General features: G+C 41.2%; 1 long non-coding RNA gene and 1 other non-coding gene across 15 annotated transcripts in view; one reads left to right on the forward strand and one right to left on the reverse strand.

The window, feature by feature from the left end:
• Window positions 1-313: 313 nt before the first annotated feature.
• Window positions 314-19,463, forward strand: part of LOC106612960 (uncharacterized) — a 30,365-nt gene continuing 11,215 nt past the window's right edge. Inside the window, exons 1-11 of one of the 14 annotated variants that reach the window (XR_006771198.1) lie at window positions 323-494; window positions 1,306-1,350; window positions 1,437-1,525; window positions 2,103-2,211; window positions 2,785-2,866; window positions 3,874-3,952; window positions 6,778-6,858; window positions 12,801-13,836; window positions 15,887-17,194; window positions 17,617-17,731; window positions 18,455-19,462. This is a non-coding gene — a long non-coding RNA (uncharacterized lncRNA). Of the gene's footprint in view, window positions 495-740; window positions 1,351-1,436; window positions 1,526-2,102; window positions 2,867-3,873; window positions 3,953-6,777; window positions 6,859-12,800; window positions 13,837-15,886; window positions 17,195-17,616; window positions 17,732-18,454; window position 19,463 lie in introns of those variants that run through there. The other 13 variants (XR_006771195.1, XR_006771188.1, XR_006771194.1 and 10 more) reach the window with 13 other exon arrangements.
• On the reverse strand, window positions 8,151-8,226 carry trnav-uac (transfer RNA valine (anticodon UAC)). Its single transcript has one exon. It is a non-coding gene; the product is annotated as a tRNA-Val (tRNA).

The following is a 19,463-nucleotide window of genomic DNA, read 5'->3' on the forward strand; positions in this document are numbered from 1 at the left end:
CTAGCGAGACCCTATTGGTGCGTTATAACCTATATTTGCATATTTCCGTTAGGGAACACCTACTCTGCGAAGTGCGCGTATGCAACAACGCATTTTTTTAAAAACTTTGGCAAAGGGTAGAGTCTACCAAAATTAGTCTACTCTGTTCATAAAATATTTTAGTTTTGGGAACAGAAAAATGTTTAACCGATGAGAAAATGTGCAGAAAAAAAGCCATCTCGTTCCATCTTCTCCCACTGCCGGCTAATGGGCTTCCTCTCAAGTGGGTGGAACCGCCAAGCGGATGCTTCACATTTATACATCCGGTGAAATAGCTGTCTCATTGTTCTGTCTGTGGTAAGACTTTATGGGCAGGTCTCGAGAGTACGTACAAAGTTATGTCCTATTTGTTTGTTTTTCCTCATGTTTTCATGGACCTGCAAATGCATCAATAGGCATCCAGTATCCCAAACGGACCCTTTAAAAACGGGTTATTTAAAGACAATCTATTATAGGTAATGCTATTAAAGACCATTCATAATGACAAAATATTATCAGATTGTTAAATATTATTACACAGAAGAGGTAGGACTACAAATGTGAGAAATGATATGCAATCAATTATTTTGATAGTCGAGTTAATACAAAGCCATTCCATATCTTTAATTTACCCCATCATGAACTTTCACCTGACTCACCTACTATGGACATTAACCTTTGTGTAGACAAACACATAGCTTGTATGTTGCCATTTGTTATGGCTCAGTTCAGCACTCGTTCCACAGTGCAACAGTGTGAACAATTGACTATGTACGTCTCACTCATATTCAAATATAGATTTGCATTGTAAGACGAGGAGTAGCATGTAAGTAGCGTATGCTAAAAGCTTTGTTGATTTATCTAAATCTGTTGGGTGTGTATTGTATGCTTGTCACAAGAATTATAAGTACTTACCTACTCACCTTAGATTGCCATGGTCTAGTTCCTATGACTCCTATCTAGTCGAACTTTCTGGGTTGACCAGCAGTTTGTCTTTCTCTTCCAACCAACACCCAGAGGTGGAGAGAATGAGCCAGAAAGAGGGTCTGAGGGCCAACTCCTTTCAGTTCACTCTGGAGGGAGAGCCCTTTCACATCCTGGGGGGTTCTATCCACTACTTCCGCGTCCCCAGAGCCTACTGGGAGGACCGGCTGCTGAAGATGAGGGCCTGTGGGGTCAACACTCTCACCACATAGGGACACACAGAACACCTCATGTTCTCTTATACCGACACTCACTGCTGCTCTACTATGGAGAGAAACTGAGAATGACTGCTTTATCTTTCAGATATGTGCCATGGAACCTTCATGAGCAAAAGAGAGGGGTTTTAAAGTAAGGAAGACATTTATATGATTTTGTGATAAATGTTTGATAAAGCTGTTGAGCTTTGTCTCTCTGCTTTTCTCTGTGTCTCTCAGGGCGTACACCAGCCTAGCAGCAGAGTTGGGTTTATTCTGCGGGCAGGACCATACATCTGTGCTGAGTGGGACTTAGAAGGGATGCCCAGGTTAGATGTTCCCAGATTTTAACATTTTAGCCCAAGTTGGTTTCAACTCCCTGTTGGATAGGTCCCCCTATACGACATCTCATCCATTTTTCCTCATCAATTTTTGTGATGCTCTTTTCCACTGTGGTGTTATATCCCTCATGAACTAGTCATTTATTCAATCAGCTACATTGGTGTTTACAGTCAGGTCTCTGTAAAATAGTTATAGTCCCACATTCCTTAGTAATGTGGATAAATAGAATTATAGATCTAAGGGGAAAAACCAATATTTCTCACACACAGAGAGAATGAAAACAGTTATTTCCTAAGCTTCCTCCTTCAATGAGAGTCATTTGACTGACTCTGATCATCATCTAAAATTGATTGAGGAAGGGTAATTGGTCCAGAAATATCCCAGTATGTACCACTAGGTTAACCAGATTATAGATATTTGGAAATCCATTAAACTCACACGGTTATGAAGCACATTAACAATCAATGCAGCCATTATGCATGAATGCCATCAGTGCAACCTGTATTTAAATGTAACTGCATACATTGTTGATAACATTAGAGTGAAGTATTGCTTTCTTCCTAGTTGGTTGCTGTGTGATCCAGACATGAAGTTGAGAACAACCTACCCAGATTTCACAGAAGCAGTTGATTCCTTCTTTGATCAACTCATTCCAAGAGTTGCACCATATCAGGTCATCCTTTCTCACTTTCTCACTTTCTCACTACTCTTCTATTAATTGCTCTAGGGTTTCCATTTTTCCTGTTAATTTGTGAGTGACCACAATGTGACCGCATATGGTTGTTGATTATGGCTATCAAAATACAAAAATATTCTTAAAATGTGAAGCTTGGTGTTTTATCAATCCCAAAGGCTTTGAAAATATATGCTTGACTTATTCAGGAGTCGTTTGAAAGCTCTGCTCTTATTTGATTTATTATTTAAAACTCTAAGTACTCCAAGGGGGGCCCAATTATAGCAGTTCAAGTGGAGAACGAGTATGGCTCTTATGCAAAAGATGTTGAATACATGCCATACATAAAAGAGGTAAGATAGTGCAGTGCATCTGCTTTATTACACACACACACACAAACACACACACACACACACACACACACACACACACACACACACACACATACACACATACACGCAAGCACACTCTGTGCATCACTTTATCTTGATTTCACTACAACTATTTGCATTTGCAATAGTAGGATATCTACTTGGAAATATGAGCATGATTGAAATTAGATCCTTGTTCTAGGCACTGTTGTCCAGAGGGATCGAGGAGCTCCTCCTGACCTCAGATAACCAGGATGGGCTGAAGGACGGAGGAGTGAATGGAGGTATTGTACTGACTGGACAAACAGACAGACAGCTGCACTATAGTAGAGCCTCTGGCCCATCTGACACTGCAGTCTCTGCCTGAACTGTAGTTGTTATTCTCCCATAGCACAAGGGCTCTGTCTGTGCCAAGGACAGATGTGTGTGTGTCAGGCTGCTGCTGTTAGGCTTCATTAGAACTGCTCCTTGATTAATTCCCTTTCCACTTGAAGCCTAAACACAAAGGAGATCAATGAGATGAGGGAATGTGCTGTTTACCTAGATACAGATTAAGCTTGGGAGAAAACAAAGCAAAAATAGGAACTGTTAAAATGCAAAGCAGTTTCCTGAGCATGGAAGTCACTGTAGCATCCCACTGGGCACACACTGGTTGACTCAACGTAGAGTACATACAGTAATTGCATAACATGCACAAATCAAATACAGCATGACAGTATCCCACTGGGCACAGATGTCAATTCGACCTCTATTCCACGTTGGTCATTTCAATGAAATGACGTTCAACCAACGTGGAATAGACGTCGAATTGAGCCCAGAGGGATTCAGGTATCTGGATGCAATTCAAGTGAGTGAATGTATTGACTTGTGTTCAGATGATTGTCTACTGATATTTATCATTAGATTTATCCAGCTCCAGCTTTGTAGTTGATCAGTTATTCAGTTTCATCTGACACCTGTAGATAAAACAGAGGATATTAGCTATTTATTCTTAATCTGTGTAATAAATTGCTTTGAACCACAGTCTTGGGATGCCTATAGTCTGGGCACAGTTTTTCATAAGTTATCTGATCAGCAATCGGAAAGGATTACATGCATAGAAATAGCTATGCATAGAAATAGCTATGCATTTAATCCTATCCGATTGCCGAAATCCAATCAGATAATTAAAAAAAAAAGCACTGGGCCCTGATGTTCAAGGAGTAAATACTGTGTCTACAAGGAGTAACATATATTTTGTTTATTTGTACTTCTCTGTTGAACATTCCCCTTCCCATTCTTCTTGCCCCAGAAGTCCAAGATGGTGATGGAGTATTGGTCTGGGTGGTTTGACCTCTGGGGTGACCTTCACCATGTTTTTGCTGCTGAGGGTAAGTCATATTTTCTCAAGCAGTAGGATCTCTTTGCCACACCACATGAGTCACACTCAATAGATTGGTCACATGGTGCTTAGCATATGGTCAGTTCTCCTTTGTGGTATGTTTCTGTCAGAGATGAATATGCTTTCCATGTGTGCTTGTTTCCAAGCCAAGCATCATAAACCAGAGTTGGTCTTTATTCCCCCTAAAAATCAATTTTGATGCACGTAGTCAATTTCAGCTGAACCAAGCTGTCTGTATACTGTTTTATACTGTGTTATGCTTTTGTACTGGCCTTTAGTGTCTAGAACAGGGCTCTCCAACCCTGTTCCCGGTGAGCTACCGTCCTATAGTTTTCACTCCAACCCTAATCTAGCACACATGATTCTAATAATTAGCTGGTTGATAATCTAAACCAGGTTAGTTACAACTGGGGTTGGAGCGAAAACATACAGGAAGGTAGCTCTCCAGGAACAGGGTTGGACACCCCTGGTCTAGAACCTTAAAAATAAATGGAAACTGCAAAGCCCCTATTGTTAACCTACATGCATTGTATATGTGTGCAGCTTGTTAGATAAGAGTGACTCAGCCCCTGTCAGAAGGGAACAGTACAGTATGTAAAAGGGCCACTGACTAACCATTTAATACACACACACACCAATCACATAACACTGTAGCCACTGCTAGCTTTGAGATATTTTGGCCATACATTACAAATTACATGATGGTGAATCCTTAAAAAAAGCTACATTTTCAAGATCCTCTCATTAGACAATGCATCACTGCAGTAAATACTTGTCAGTCGTCACACAGCTTGGCACACAGTTGTAGATGTGTATTAATGTCATGTAGATTCTCCAGACCGACCTTATGTTGAACAACAGCCACTGATAACTCTGGTCCTCAGGCCTGGTTTTGTCCTCCTTTCATTGCCATCAGCATCCACGTCTATCTCGCACACACAGGATGCTAATCAAGTCATGCTCTGTCACTCCATGCTTGTTATTCATTATCCTGCTGCCCTTGATTTAAATCAGTAAAGTCAGCTCAATTTGAATGTCTAATTAAACACGTCGTTATGTTCTATGACAGGGGTTCTCAAACTTTTTCACTCGGGGGTGGGGGGGGCCCTTCCAGCATTGGGAATCACCCCCCCCCGCGTGCACGCACCACACCTATTTCTATGGGCACAAGCACTGTTCATGACACAAACTGTTCACATCCCTCTTGTTGGCGGAGAAAACGTTGCAGGTTTTGAGCTTATTTCCTGAAATTCTACACATTTTGTCATTTAAAGAACATTTATCCGTTTTTAACGCAAATTTTATTGCAATTCGACGCATTTAGTAATGTATGTCTATTCAAGTGATATTTGAGTGACAAAAAAATTACAATATCTATTGGCAAAAAAAAGCAACAACAAAAAACATTAGCTTACTTGGGCTAATTGATCTGGACATTTCTGAGAAGTTATAAATAGCTCTCTAAGGTATGCAATGACTAACAGGACAACATAAACTGATGATGCATCTTGTGCATTTGAGTATTATGACTTTCAAGAAAAAGTTTAAAGCCGGACTGAGTTCCTTAAGAAAACACACCCCACAGTTTAGGAACCACTGTTCTATGCAATATGTGTAGCTAATCAGTATGGTGAAGGAGGTGATTTGGAATGGGGATCTGGTTGTCCCTACAATGAGTTATAGTTAAATGTAATAAGGTGTGGCGGGGTTTTAATCCATATTGCAATTGAACTGAATTTATGGGCAATGCTTGGAACGAGGTTGGTTGCTTGTCAAATGTTATCATACTTTTTGTTTTACATTGGGCTACCTGCCACAGCTCTTGTATATAGAGGTAGAGTTTATAGCAGTGGATATGATACAGCTCTTACTCTGTCTCCATACCCACCAGTAGTGAGTTCTCATTTGTTACCCTCTGTTTGGCAGACATGGTTGCTATTGTGACGGAAATCCTGAAACAGGTTGCATCAATCAATCTCTACATGTTCCACGAAGGAACACATTTTGGCTTCATGAACAGGGCCTTTGCAATTGCCACACCCATGCCTAAGCCAATGGTAAAACAAATGTTTTTTTAAAATGTATGAAATGTATGCAATCACTACTGTAAGTCTCTCTGGATAAGAGCGTCTGCTAAAATGACTAAAATGTAAAAATGTAACAAGCTATGGTACATTCCATTTGCATCTTTATATTACTTGCTGTCCACTTGTTTTATAGTCAATGTGTTCTCATAGTTGACATTGTTATTTCGCTTTATTGAAACATAACTCTGATAAAAGGACTTTACACCAGCCAGTTATACAAGCAGGGTTACAGTGATATACTGTCACTGTACTGTTAGTAAAGGCCAGTAGATGGTGCTGTCACTCCTCCACAGTGCTTGACCTCAGGCTGCATTTTAACACTCACTGCATAATTAATTCATCAGCTAATAAAATGCATGGGAAATGTAAATGAAAGACGGCATGATGGGTTTTATACCCTTTTTGCGACTGTTGACACTGTAATGACCTTGATCCTCAGAGGAGAATGACGTTAATGTCAAACATTCGTAACAGTGGCACATTGGCACCTGCTCTTTGACCTTCAAGTTTAACAGTAGTCTCTATTTACATTTTATTTCCTCGACTGCCTCTTGCCTCCATCCAAACTCCTGCAGCCGCATCTGTCAAGATAACCACAAAATATGTCTCCTGCTGGCTTGAGATGTTTGATAGGAGCAGAGAGAAACTCATCGGACACGGGAGGAGGTATCCCCGCCTCTCGCTCCTCATGCCTCTTGCTGTTCTGATAGTGGCATTATCTTTTCAGATTACGATGCTCCATTATCTGAGGCAGGGGATTACACCACCAAGTACACTCTTCTGAGGAATGTATTGAGCCGCTACCACAGTGAGTGTCGCCGTGAGGGGCTCTTCTTTGTATCGCTCTCCAAAGTCACTTAGTAAGGCCCTATGGGGAACATTGAGTCTGTCTTGCCCAATCAGAGATGAGTATGTGTGAGATTGATACTGGGTATGGTGGACCCCGAAACCCCCCCCGCCCCGAGGACTATAGTACAGTAAGGATAGGAGGGGGAATCAGATCAGATTAACGGTTTAGGAACATCTCCCACCCATCAAACACACAGTCAGAACAATTTTACACGTATCCAGCCTAGGCTCCCGGTAAACTAATATCTTCAGGGCTATCTTAACACGATTGATCCTTACGTTGTGCAGTATGTAGAACAATGAGCATTGGCCTGGATGAGAGCAAGCACTAAAGCGTAGGAGAGTGCCTATGTTCTATTCAGCACCACATATACATTTCCTAATACTGTATTTAGATCCTACTTGATATCTGCTGTTTGGCTCTCAGCTCATGAGTCATGCATACCCTGTGTAAGTAGCCTTGCACGAGCCATGGCTTTTGCGAGCCGGCATGGCTCATATGGGCAGGAGCCTATCTCCTGTTTCTATAGCATCAGTGACCTGAATGTACAAGTACACCTAATTCTGTATTTAGAACCCACTTGGTATCTGCTATTGTTTGGCTCTCATCTCATATGAGTTTTATGAGTAATGCGTAACCTGTGGTCACAGACAAAAACATTGTCCATAATAATTGTCCATGAATAGAAGGAAAATACTTTCAATTGAATATCTAACACTTGGTTTAATAACAACATTAACTAGTCTTGTTCTTCAAAATGGACAATAGATGCTGTCGGAACAAATCAAACTTTATTTGTCACATGCGCCGAATACAACAAGCGTAGACCTTACCGTGAAATGCTTACTTACAAGCCCTTAACCAACAGTGCAGTTCAAGAAGAGTTAAGAAAATATTTACCAAATAAACTAAAGTAAAAAAATTATAAAAATAATATAACAATAATGAGGCTATATACAGGGGGTACCGATACCGAGTCAGTGTGCGGGGGTACAGGTGAAGTGATTAGGCATAGATAATAAACAGCGAGGAGCAGCAGTGTACAAAACAATTGGAGGGGGGCGGGGTCAATATAATAGTCCGGTGGCCATTTGATTAATTGTTCAGCAGTCTTATGGCTTGGGGGTATAAGCTGTTAATGAGCCTTTTGGTCCTAGACTTACATTTTAGTCATTTAGCAGACGCTTTTATCCAGAGCGACTTACAGTAATGAATGCATACATTTCTTTTTCTTATTTTTTCCCCCGTACTGGTCCCCCGTGGGAATCGAACCCAGAACCCTGGCGTTGTAAACACCATGCTCTACCAACTGAGCCACACGGGACCGTGGTGTTCCGGTACCGCTTGCCGTGTGGTAGCAGAGAAAACAGTCTATGACTTGGGTGACTGGGGAATAGGTGTTGTCGTGCTCTCTTCACGAGTGTCTTGGTGTGTTTTGGACCATGATAATTTGATGATGTGGACACCAAGAAACTTAACTCTCGACCTGCTCCACTACAGCCCCGTTGATGTTATTGTGGGCCTGTTCGGCCCGCCTTTTCCTGTAGTCCACAATCAGCTCCTTTGTCTTGCTCACATTAAGGGAGATGTTGTTGTCCTGGCACCACACTGCCAAGTCTCTGACCTCCTCCCTATAGGTTGTCTCATTGTTGTCGGTGATCAGGCCTACCACTGTTGTCTTTGCAAACTTAATGATAGTATTGAAGTCGTGTTTGGTCACACAGTCGTGGATGAACAGGGAGTACAGGAGGGGACTAAGTACACACTTTCAGCTCTAGCCTATAGCTCGATGCCTGTATTCCATGGCTTCTGGTTGGGATATGTACGTACGGTCACTGTGGGGACGACGTCGTCGATGCATTTATTGATGAAGCCGATAACTGAGGCGGTATAGTCCTCAATGCCATTGGATGAATCCCGGAACATATTCCAGTCTGTGCTAGCAAAACAGTCCTGTAGCGTAACATCCACGTCATCTGACCACTTCCATATTGAGCGAGTCACTGGTACTTCCTGCTTTTAGTTTTTGCTTGTAAGCAGGAATCAGGAGGCTAGAATTATGGTCAGATTTGCCAAATGGAGGGCGGGGGAGAGCTTGTATGCATCTCTGTGTGTGGACTAAAGGCGGTCTTGAGTTTATTTCTTTCTCTGGTTGCATATGTGACATGCTGGTAAAAATTTGGTAAAACTTATTTAAGTTTGCCTGCATTTAAGTCCCCGGCCACGAGGAGCGCCACTTCTGGATGAGCATTTTCTTGTTTGCGTTTGGCCTTATACAGCTCGTTGAGTGCGGTCTTAGTGCCAGCATCGGTCTGTGGTGGTAAATAGACTGCTACGAATAATATAGATGAGAACTCTCTTGGTAGATAGTTTGGTCTACAGCTTATCAAAAGGTACTCTACCTCAGGTGAGCAATACCTTGAGACTTCTTTAATATTTGACAGAGCAGTGGTTAAAAGCCAAGGTAATAAGATTTGATTATGCATGTGGCAGGCAGTCCAAATTGCACAACATTCTTTAAATTTAGCTAAATCTTAATTCACTTTTCCCAAAATACCAATCCACTGTAGAATCCAATAACATGAACGTTTCAAGTTTATATAACTGCAGCTGAAGATAACTTTGTCAGGCAGCTCACACAATATCAAACAACAGCAAGAGTGTGAAACTACAATTTGCTCCATAAAAATACTCTACTTGTAAACACAGAATGCCATTTCAGGGCTAGGTGATTTCTGCCACCCATTATCCACTTTTGAACATATTTGGAGGGGAGCACATTCCACCAGTAACCCCGAGTGGCTGCAGGTTTCTCAGTGCTTCAACACCTTAAAGAGTGCTGGAGGACATCTCTTAGAAAGCAGCAACAATCACCTAAAACAGTTGGAAAAGGGAGGATGGGTATGATTGTGTGATGTAGTACCAGCTGCTGTCAAGCTCAGACGCTTTCCCAGAAATTATCTTAAAAGCATGGGTTATTTCCTGAGTCACAGATGTTTTCCACTTCTGTATTGATCTGGAGTTGTCATTTGTCACATACCACTTTTATGCAGAGGTCAAAATGATCATATGAAATGATTATGTTGTGACAAAAATAAATAGATGTAATTGTCTTGTAACTGATCATTTATATTGTTACCTAGCAACCGCTCAGTCTGAATAAACAGTTCATTTTCAATATATAGCGAACAGTTAGGGTCTCTATTTTAACAAACCTAACGCAATGGTAAATCTAAGGGCAGGCGGTAGCGCTATAGGTTCAGTGGTATTTTTGCTATATTCACTATTACTATTATTGGCGCAGTTGCTGGCGTTGGCGCGACTGGGCTGAGTTTTGATGACTAAATAAGTTGTGTGTGTGTTGAGGCTTTGGCCCATTACTGGCCAATCAGAATGTGCTCCATGGCGAAATATGTGGTTGCTTCAAGTTGCATATCTACGGTATTTTATGTATTACCTTGGAATCAATTCCAATGTTAGTCCGTTATAGTTTGTTAAATGGCTTACAGAAACGAAATAACAAAATGTAGACCTATCTTTGCTAAATACGTTAACTGGAACCCATTTGCTGTCCACATTGTTCTAAGTAATTGCATGGCTTCAGTAGCATTCAAACTGATATAGAGGCTAGGCCCACTGTACATTGCATTTTGTCTGAGCATGGACATGCCAAACATTGTCAATAAGCAAGATTCATTTAATTATTGATTAGGCCTAAAAAGAGAACGAATAATTCCAATCAAATTCTAAACAAAACAAAACAACACGTTGTTATCAATAGATACACTTACTGGCAACACAATGTCTCCCTGTGGGCATATAATATTAAAACAACGCAGACTATGGAGAGTTTTACGCACATCCAAACTTTTCACAGGAGCTGGACAAAGATCCAATATAAAGAGAAAGGGGGAATGTCCACTCACCGTTAAACTGCCTCCAAATAGGCTTATTATTTATGAACATAATCAAAACCATTTTACAGATCACATCGCGTTCACACATCTCCAGAAGTTGCATTGTATGCGCACTACGGACGTTGTAACCATAAAACCAGGAAGGTGAATAATTCTAATAAGATTGTTTGTTTTTCGTATTTTTTTTTTACAACTAATCTTTTTTATTTTAACAACAATAAATAAATACATGTAAAATGAATTGATATCATAAAATCGACAGGATAAAAAGACACTCATTGCTGTTGAACCAGCAGTTATAGTAGTCCCAAGGGAGGGCTTGGGTTTTGAACATACTGTATGAAACGGAAAACAAACAATTGTTACATGTTACAGATAACTTCTAAATACGAGTTTCACCGGTATTTACCTGAGGTTCTCATCTCTCGTTTCCTGATGGGCATGAAAAGTAGCCTACATGGAGGGGGTTTTACGCATGTCCAAAACGGGACCTGCATGGCTAAAATAATGTGGGCCTGCCTACAATGCATAGATAAAAAGGGAGTGTCAGCTCAGTGTTTTACTACTCTCAAACTTTATATTTTAATAAAGCTTTGGTGATTAAGATTTATTTCCAACTAGTCTCAGGCACTAGCGGTTCTGGGGGGGGGGGAGCGGCAGTGCCCCTGTGACAACAATTTTGGACCCCCTTGTGCCCCCCCTAAATGTGGAGTATGAAATCATTTTTACATAATTTTTTTTTTCATTTCATTTTCATTTTAGTCATTTAGCAGACGCTCTTATCCAGAGCAACTTACAGTAGTGAATGCATACATTTCATTCCATGCATTTTTTTGTACTGGCCCCCCGTGGGAATCGAACCCACAACCCTGGCATTGCACACACCATGCTGGCGTTGCAAACACCATGCTCTACCAACTGAGCCACAGGGAAGGCTTTTTACTATCGTTCTTTTTTTTACATCCGTTATTAGACAGTGGCAACGCGGAACATGGTCTTTTTCCTGCTAATGCCTGCAATGCAGTGAAGAAAACAATATGACAACAATAACGTCTAATGTGACTGGCCCCTTTAACAGTACAACTGGCCCCAGCTTGGCCCCCCAAGTTGAAATGGTCTAGAACCGCCACTGGTCTCAGGAGCCAAAACCTTTATCGACAGTTGACTACTTCGCGATTGCATTGGGCAGGGGAAAAAAGCCTTAATTGAGAAGAGGGGAAGCTTTTTACCCAAATAAAACAAAATAGCGAAAAAGCATTCGTTTTTATGTTTCTAAATACTGTATGAAGTATACAGGCACCAAAAGCACATTCGACTACACTTGACACAGAGGCAGCCAATATCAGAGCCTTAAAGAAAGAGATGCAGGCTCTTAGAGATGGATGGGAGTCTCTCCTGTCTGAGGCAACACTGATTGCTACGCAAATGGATGTTCCACCTCAATTTAGCAAGGAACACAGCCGCCAGAGGAAAAGGAAGAGATTCCATGATGAGACCTCTCAAGAGGAGACAGCTCAGGACAGTGCAGCAACGGTGTTTCGGAACAGTGTTTTTTACTGCTATGGACAACATAAGTGACTTGGACACTAGGTTCTACACCACTGCAAAAATTGTTGAAGAATTTTCTGTTCTGAAAGTTGGTCAGATTAGTGAGGATAATGTCCCTTCTGTGTGCCAACCACTGATCATTAAGTATTCCAGAGACCTTACACCTGAGTTTCAAAATGAAGTAAGACACCTGAACACTGTATGCTGCAACTTTCCCCCCTAACTTGTCCCCTCTTGGTCTCCTGCATGCAATTTGTAAGATGCAGCTGCAAAGCATTTTTGTAGAAGTGTGCATTGCTTTACTTATATTTTGCACACTGCCGGTGGTGAGAGAGCTTTCAGTAAGCTTAAACAGAAACAATTTTAGGTCCACTATGTCCCAGGACAGGCTTTGCAGTCTTGCCATTGTCACTAATGACCCTCCTCTGCCTGCAGGAGGAACCACCCCTGCACTGCAGAGGAGGAGCCGTGACACCATGCTGTCCATTGAAAGTAAGTTAGCTAGAAAGCTGGACTTCAAAGACTTGATCAGTGACTTTGCTAGCTAGAAGGATTGTCACTGGGCTCTTGGTGAGTAAGGCTGAGCAAGGGCCAGTGATAACTGTTAAATGGCATGGCTATGGATATTAAATCACTATACACTTGATGCCCACAGGCTGAGAACAAGACTGAGAACAAGATATAATTCAAAGTAATGGCTGGATTGCCATAAAAATTGTTGTGCACAATCAAGACCCCGAGTGGAGGAGACCTATTGATTTGGTGACCACTTGACCTTTCCTCTAGCGCCACCTTCAGGCCTTTTCATTTCCATTTTGTTTTCCATTTCCACTTTTCCAGCTGCTTATTTTGTAGTTGGTATGTATACTTAGTTCAAAAATCTGCTGCTGACATTATTTTGTTTGTTATATCATTCTATAGATGATAATGTTAATTTATTTTAATTGAGGAGTTTAATATATATTTAAGTTATATTTATTTTAAGTTATTCATTAATGTTAAGAGCATTTTCATTTCAAGAATTTTACCATTACAATTAGACTGTAAAAGGCCTTTAGCACATTTCTTATAGAGGGTATCAGTCTTGCATCAAATAGTGAATTCCACTGTATGCAGAATGTTGCATGCATGTCTGCACAGTGTTATATTTTCACAGCTCACTGTCAGTAAATATCAAACAGTAAATATTGGACTACAAAAGAGTTGCAAGCCTGCAAAGGTAGTTATTTAAAGCTTTGAATGGGTTGATTGGGTTCTGGAGGTGTGTTGTTACAGCAATTGCGCAGGGTTGGTGTGGCCTGTTGTGGTGGGGCTCAACGTGATATCTTTTCAAGGGGCCCAAAATCCCTGGCGGCGCCCCTGCTCAGGTGAGAAGCTTCCTGAGGTTCCCTCTCTCCAGGCCAGGAGAGTGTATGAGCCTGTCATCATTCAGCAGCATCTGTCACTATGGGAGAGCCTGCAGTTTACTGAGGTGAGCCGCTAGAATTGGTTGTATACTGTATCCCTAGAATTAGTTGTATACTGTATCACTAGAATTGGTTGTATACTGTATCCCTAGACCTCCTTACATGCTCTCTTCATTTTTTATTTTGTGGGCAGATGCAGCAGCACGTCTGGTACTTGCTTAGACCATTAATTATTCACTAGCCGCTGCTGTAATTTTCACCCTTCTAAGACAACAATTATTTTCACAACATCTAGATCCAGACACTTGTAGAAAAAATGTATTTCAGATTTATGGTAATTAGCTGTCTAAAAATAGAGCTTGACCTTTATATTAAATATACAGTGCCTTCAGAAAATGTTCATACCCCTTGACTTATTACACATTTTGTTGTGTTACAGCCTGAATTCAAAATTGATTTAAGTATATTATTTTTCTCACCCATCTACACACAAGAACCCATAATGAGTTATTGTGTGTAGATGAGTGAGAATTCTTATTTTTTGAAATTTTTGCAAATTTATTGAAAATGTAATTTAGAAATATCAAATTTGCATAAGTATTCAGATGAGTTACACATTTCCACTCTGTGTTGTTGTTTTTGTCGCACTGCTTTGCTTTATCTTGGCCAGGTCGCAGTTGTAAATGAGAACTTGTTCTCAACTGGTCTACCTGGTTAAATAAAGGTGGGGGGAAAAAAACCTGAGTCAGTACTTTGTAGAAGCAGTTTTGGTGGCGATTACAGCTTTGAGTCATCTTTGGTATGTCAGTATCAGCTTTGTGCACATCTGGATTTGGGGATTTTCTCCCATTCTTCATTGCAGAGTTTCTCAAGCTCTGTTAAGTGCAATCGGGAGTGGTGTGAACAGCAATCTTCAAGTCTTTCCACAGATTTTCAATGGGATTCAATTCTGGGCTTTGGCTGGGCCACTCAAGGACTTTCACATTCTTGTTCTGAAGCCATTCCAGCGTTGCTTTAGCTGTATGTTTGGGGTCATTGTCCTGTTGAATGTAAATCTTCGCCCCAGTTTAAGGTTGTTTACACTCTGAAACAGGTTCTCATCACGGATGTGCCTGTATTTGGCTCCATTCATTGTTCCCTCTGCCCTTACCAGTCTCTCAGTCCCTGCCGCTGAAAAGCATCCCCATAGAATGATGCTGCCACCACGGTGCTTCACGGTAGGGATGGTGTTAGACGGGTGATGAGCTGTACCTGGTTTTCTCCACACATAGCGCTTTACATTCAGGCCAAATAGTATTTTCTTTGATCTGAACAGACAATATAATATTTTGCCTTATGCTCAGAGTATTTCACGTGCCTATTTGCAAACTCCAGGCTTGCTGTCATGTGCCTTTTTCTCAAGAGTGGCTTCCGTCTGGCCACTCTCCCATAAAGCCCAGATTGGTGAAGTGCTGTTGAGACTGTTGTCCTTCTGGCAGGTTCTACCATCTCAGCCAAGGAACTCTGTATTTCATTGGGTTCTTGGTCACCTCCCTGACCAAGGTACTTCTTGCTCGGTTGCTCAGTTTGGTCAGACGGCCAGCTCTGGGTAGTTCCATATTTTTCTATTTCCCAATGATGGACACCACTGTGCTCTTAGAAACCTTCAACACTAGAAATTGTTTTATACGCTTCCCCAGATATATGCCTCATCATGTAGATCGGAGATCTACGGACAGTTCCTTGGACTTCATGGTATCTTATATAGACAGGTGTGTTTCTTTCTAAATCATGTCCAAACAATTGAATTGGCCACAGGTGGACTCCAATCAACTTGTAGGAAGTTGGATGCACCGGAGCTCAATTTGGAGTGTCATAGCAAAGGGGTGTGAATACTTATGAGATATTTCTGTATTTCAATTAAATTTGCAACAATTTCCAAAAATTATGTTTTCACTTTGTCATTATGGGCTATTGTGTGTAGATGGGTAAGAAAATCCATTTTGAATTCAGCCTGTAAGACAGCGAAATGTGGAATAAGTCAAGGGGTATGAATGCTTTCTGAAGTCACTGTATCATGTAATATATAATCATGTCAAATTAGAAAGAATGTTGTTGTTGTTTTGTCTGCTGTAGCCCTTGAAGTCAGAAACCAGTCAACATGGAGAACCTTCCTGTCAACAATAACAATGGTCAGTCCTATGACTACACTTGATATGAGACCACCATCAGCAGCGGAGGCCTTCTGAACCTCAGGAACAATGTTCGAGACAGAGCCCTGGTGAGTACAGACACACAGCTACATTAAATTATTACATCATGTAATTATGTCATGATATTAGAAAATGTCAAGTACCCTATGATGCACACATTGTCAGTAAATTATTTATACTAATAAACTTGTCTTGTCTTCTAGGTGTTTGTCGACTAACTCTTTGTTGGAGTTCTGACTATAAGATGCTGGAGTTTGCACTGCCTGATGGGAAGGTGTAGTGATAGTGTGTTTCGGGCGACAGGTAGTCTAGTGGTTATAGTGTTGGGCCAGTAACCGAAAGGTCACTGGTTTCGAATACCTGAGCTGACAAGGTGAAAAATCTGATGTGCCCTTGAGCAAGGCAATTATCCCTAATTTGCTCAAGGGGCACCGTACTACTATGGCTGTCTCTGTAAAACAACACATTTCACTGCCGCTATCCGGTGTATATGTGACAATAACACATTATTTTGTTCTATTCAGTCTATAGGTGTGCTGCTGAGTTGCTTTCTAAACTGGCTAGTTTATATTCAACACCACATGATAGAGGGGAAAGCTTCTGGTGATGCTGATAAATGCGTTTGTTACTAAGGTGCCAGGATTAAGCCAACAGAAAGTTTTCAGACAAATGTTGTTCTAACAAAGAGGAATCGCAATCACTAACTTTGCACCTGCCTGTTATTGGAAAACAAGTCCATGCTGCTTACCCTATCGCACAGCAGCAGATTGGACTTGATCAATTATTATCTTCAGTTCAACTGAAAGCCACGTTTCCTCTATTGTCTCTAGTTAGTCTACTTTGCATTGTGGACTGTAGATAGTACGTCCAATTGTTTCCACATCTTTTATGTACTTTCCATTGAAGGGGGAGAGGACATTGAGTTTACTTGTGGAGAACTCTGGGAGAGTGAACTGTGGTAAACTCCTAGATTAACAGCGTAAAGGTAATTCGATAGTTTTACCTACTGTATCTGGGTCAGTGATAGCCTTGTGGTTGTATAACTAGACACATCTATTGGTAAATCCTTTCAGAATAGGTGCTCAAAAGCAGCTAATTAACCACTGAATGTAGAAAATCAAAGACCGCCTTATTTCAGCCTTGGCTTATTTTTCAGGTCTTGTCGGAGACATTGAGTGGGACAATACCCCGCTACGAGGCTTTATCATTCATAGTCTGGCTTTGTAAATAGGTTTGTACTGATCATGAACATCTTTCAATTTCCGTCCCCATATTTATTTGTTCTGTTCTGAGTCTGTCATTGCTCCTGCCTAGCTCGGATTCTGTTGATTATCTTCTTGGTTCTCGCTGAGCATAGAATTACAATGCCAGATTGCAGAAATAACAGATTTTTCATGTGGTTTCCCACTACCATGTTAAAAACCCATTATAATCAGCTGGGAAATTAGCGCTGTCTTGAAAATGCTTGCCCACTAAGAACAACACTACATCCAAAGATCAGAAGTGGAATAAAACCATTTATATATCCACAACTGAAGTCATGCCATTGTACACTCTCACAAATGATCTCGTTACATTAATAAATATGATGAGGGATGATATTAGTCAGTGATTTCCTGTGTTATAATAGGGTGATCTCCTCCCATGTTTCAGACTGAGTGCAGCAAGCCAGTGGAACTCTGTCTCCCAGAGGCCTTCCTTCCCGGGGTTTTGGAAGGGCATGCTGTATGTGGGCGGCCATCCCAGAGACACCTTCATCAGACTGCCTGTGAGTAAAGCAGCCCAACAGGGTCTGTGCTTATGAAAGAGAGCCCCACCTGTCCATACTTTTTATTGATGTGTAGTATAGTAGGCCTATCTGGTTTATCAATAGCAAGTGTAGTAGGCATATCACACATCAGACCAACATAGTGATGAAAGAAGGTTCTAGAGAAACTCTAAACTCTGACATGCTGACCAGACCGCTCACGCACGCGCTAATTTTGTCCACCCACACGCAGGTTGAAATATCAAAACGAACTCTGAACCAACTATATTAATTTGGGGACAGGTTGAAAAGCATTAAACATTGACAATTTAGCTGGCTATTTTGCTGTTGCTAGCTAATTTATCCTGGTATATAAACATTGGGATGTTATTTTACCTGAAATGCACAGGGTCCTCTACTCCGACAATTATTCCACAGATACAAGGGTAAACCGAGTTCGTTGCTAGTAATCTCTCCTCCTTCAGTCTTCTTCTTCTTCTGTGGACTTTATATGGTGGTTGACAAACATCTTTAAGGTGCATTACCAGAACCAGCTGGATTAGAATGTGGACCTCAGTTAATCTTTCAATCATGCTCCTAAAAACCAATGAGGAGATGGCACGTGGGTATATGCTCCTAAAATCCAATGAGGAGATGGGAGAGGCGGGACTTGCAGTTCATCAAGCGTTACAAATAGAACCAAGTTCTATTTTAGCCACTGATTACAGTGAATTTCATTCATAGGGCTGGAGTAAAGGAGTGGTCTTTATCAACGGGCAGAATCTTTGACTCCACTGGTCCATCGGTCCCCAGCAAACCCTCTACCTCCCTGGACCTTGGCTTAACTGAGGAAACAATCAGATACTGATGCCGTAACTGTTACTGCCTTTCTGTCTAACTAGTTCTCTGGAAAAACACCCCACACAGGATTTCACTCAGATGCCTCTGTGTTAGTAGTTAGTCAATAGTTTTGATATACAGCTACAGCGGCTGGGCCACCCCGTGGGTTTGATGATATTGAACTTGGTAGTGCTTTGCGGGAATAGTCCTCAGGCGACTTCTCTTCCCTCTGAACGTGTTGGTTCCACGCCTCGGCTGTATTGACCTCTGCTGTGTTTCAAAGCCTTTTGTTGATCTCAGGTCATTGTGTTTGAGGAGCAAGAAGCTGATGGTAAAATCCAATTCGCCAGCAAGCCTGACCTTGGAATGACTGTTGACGTATAGTGAGGATGGCCTAGTGGAATGGAGGTATGGTTAGGAGTTCCATCCTCTCACATTTTCACACTCTGCCTGCCATCAGGGACCTAGCTAGATAGCTACTCAGAATCGATGCACATCACTGCACATGGCATTTATTTCCTGTCGGGAAACCCCACCCTCTGAATGATCCAGACTAATAAAGCATTCTACTAGAGCTTGTAAATGTAACTGTGCCTTCATTATATATGATGGGCCACTGCAATATCTGTACTGCAATATCTGTTTTTTACTTGTTGTTTGTGCATTACCATTCCATATGTGTATTGTGAGAATTGTGTCAGAGATACTCATTTGGAGATTTAAGGTATTTTAATGAATAGGTTTTTGTCCGGATTCAAGGACACATCTACTTGACACTGTATTTCTTTGAATGGACAATTAAAACAAATACACAGATTGTTCTTTTGAGATTAACCAATGATGTGTGATGGTGAATTAAACTGAACCATCAGTGCAGTGGATACTCTCAAATACAAAGACATTTGTCAAGTAC

Source organism: Salmo salar, chromosome ssa09 (assembly GCF_905237065.1).
Source record: "Salmo salar chromosome ssa09, Ssal_v3.1, whole genome shotgun sequence".
NCBI lineage: Eukaryota > Metazoa > Chordata > Actinopteri > Salmoniformes > Salmonidae > Salmo > Salmo salar.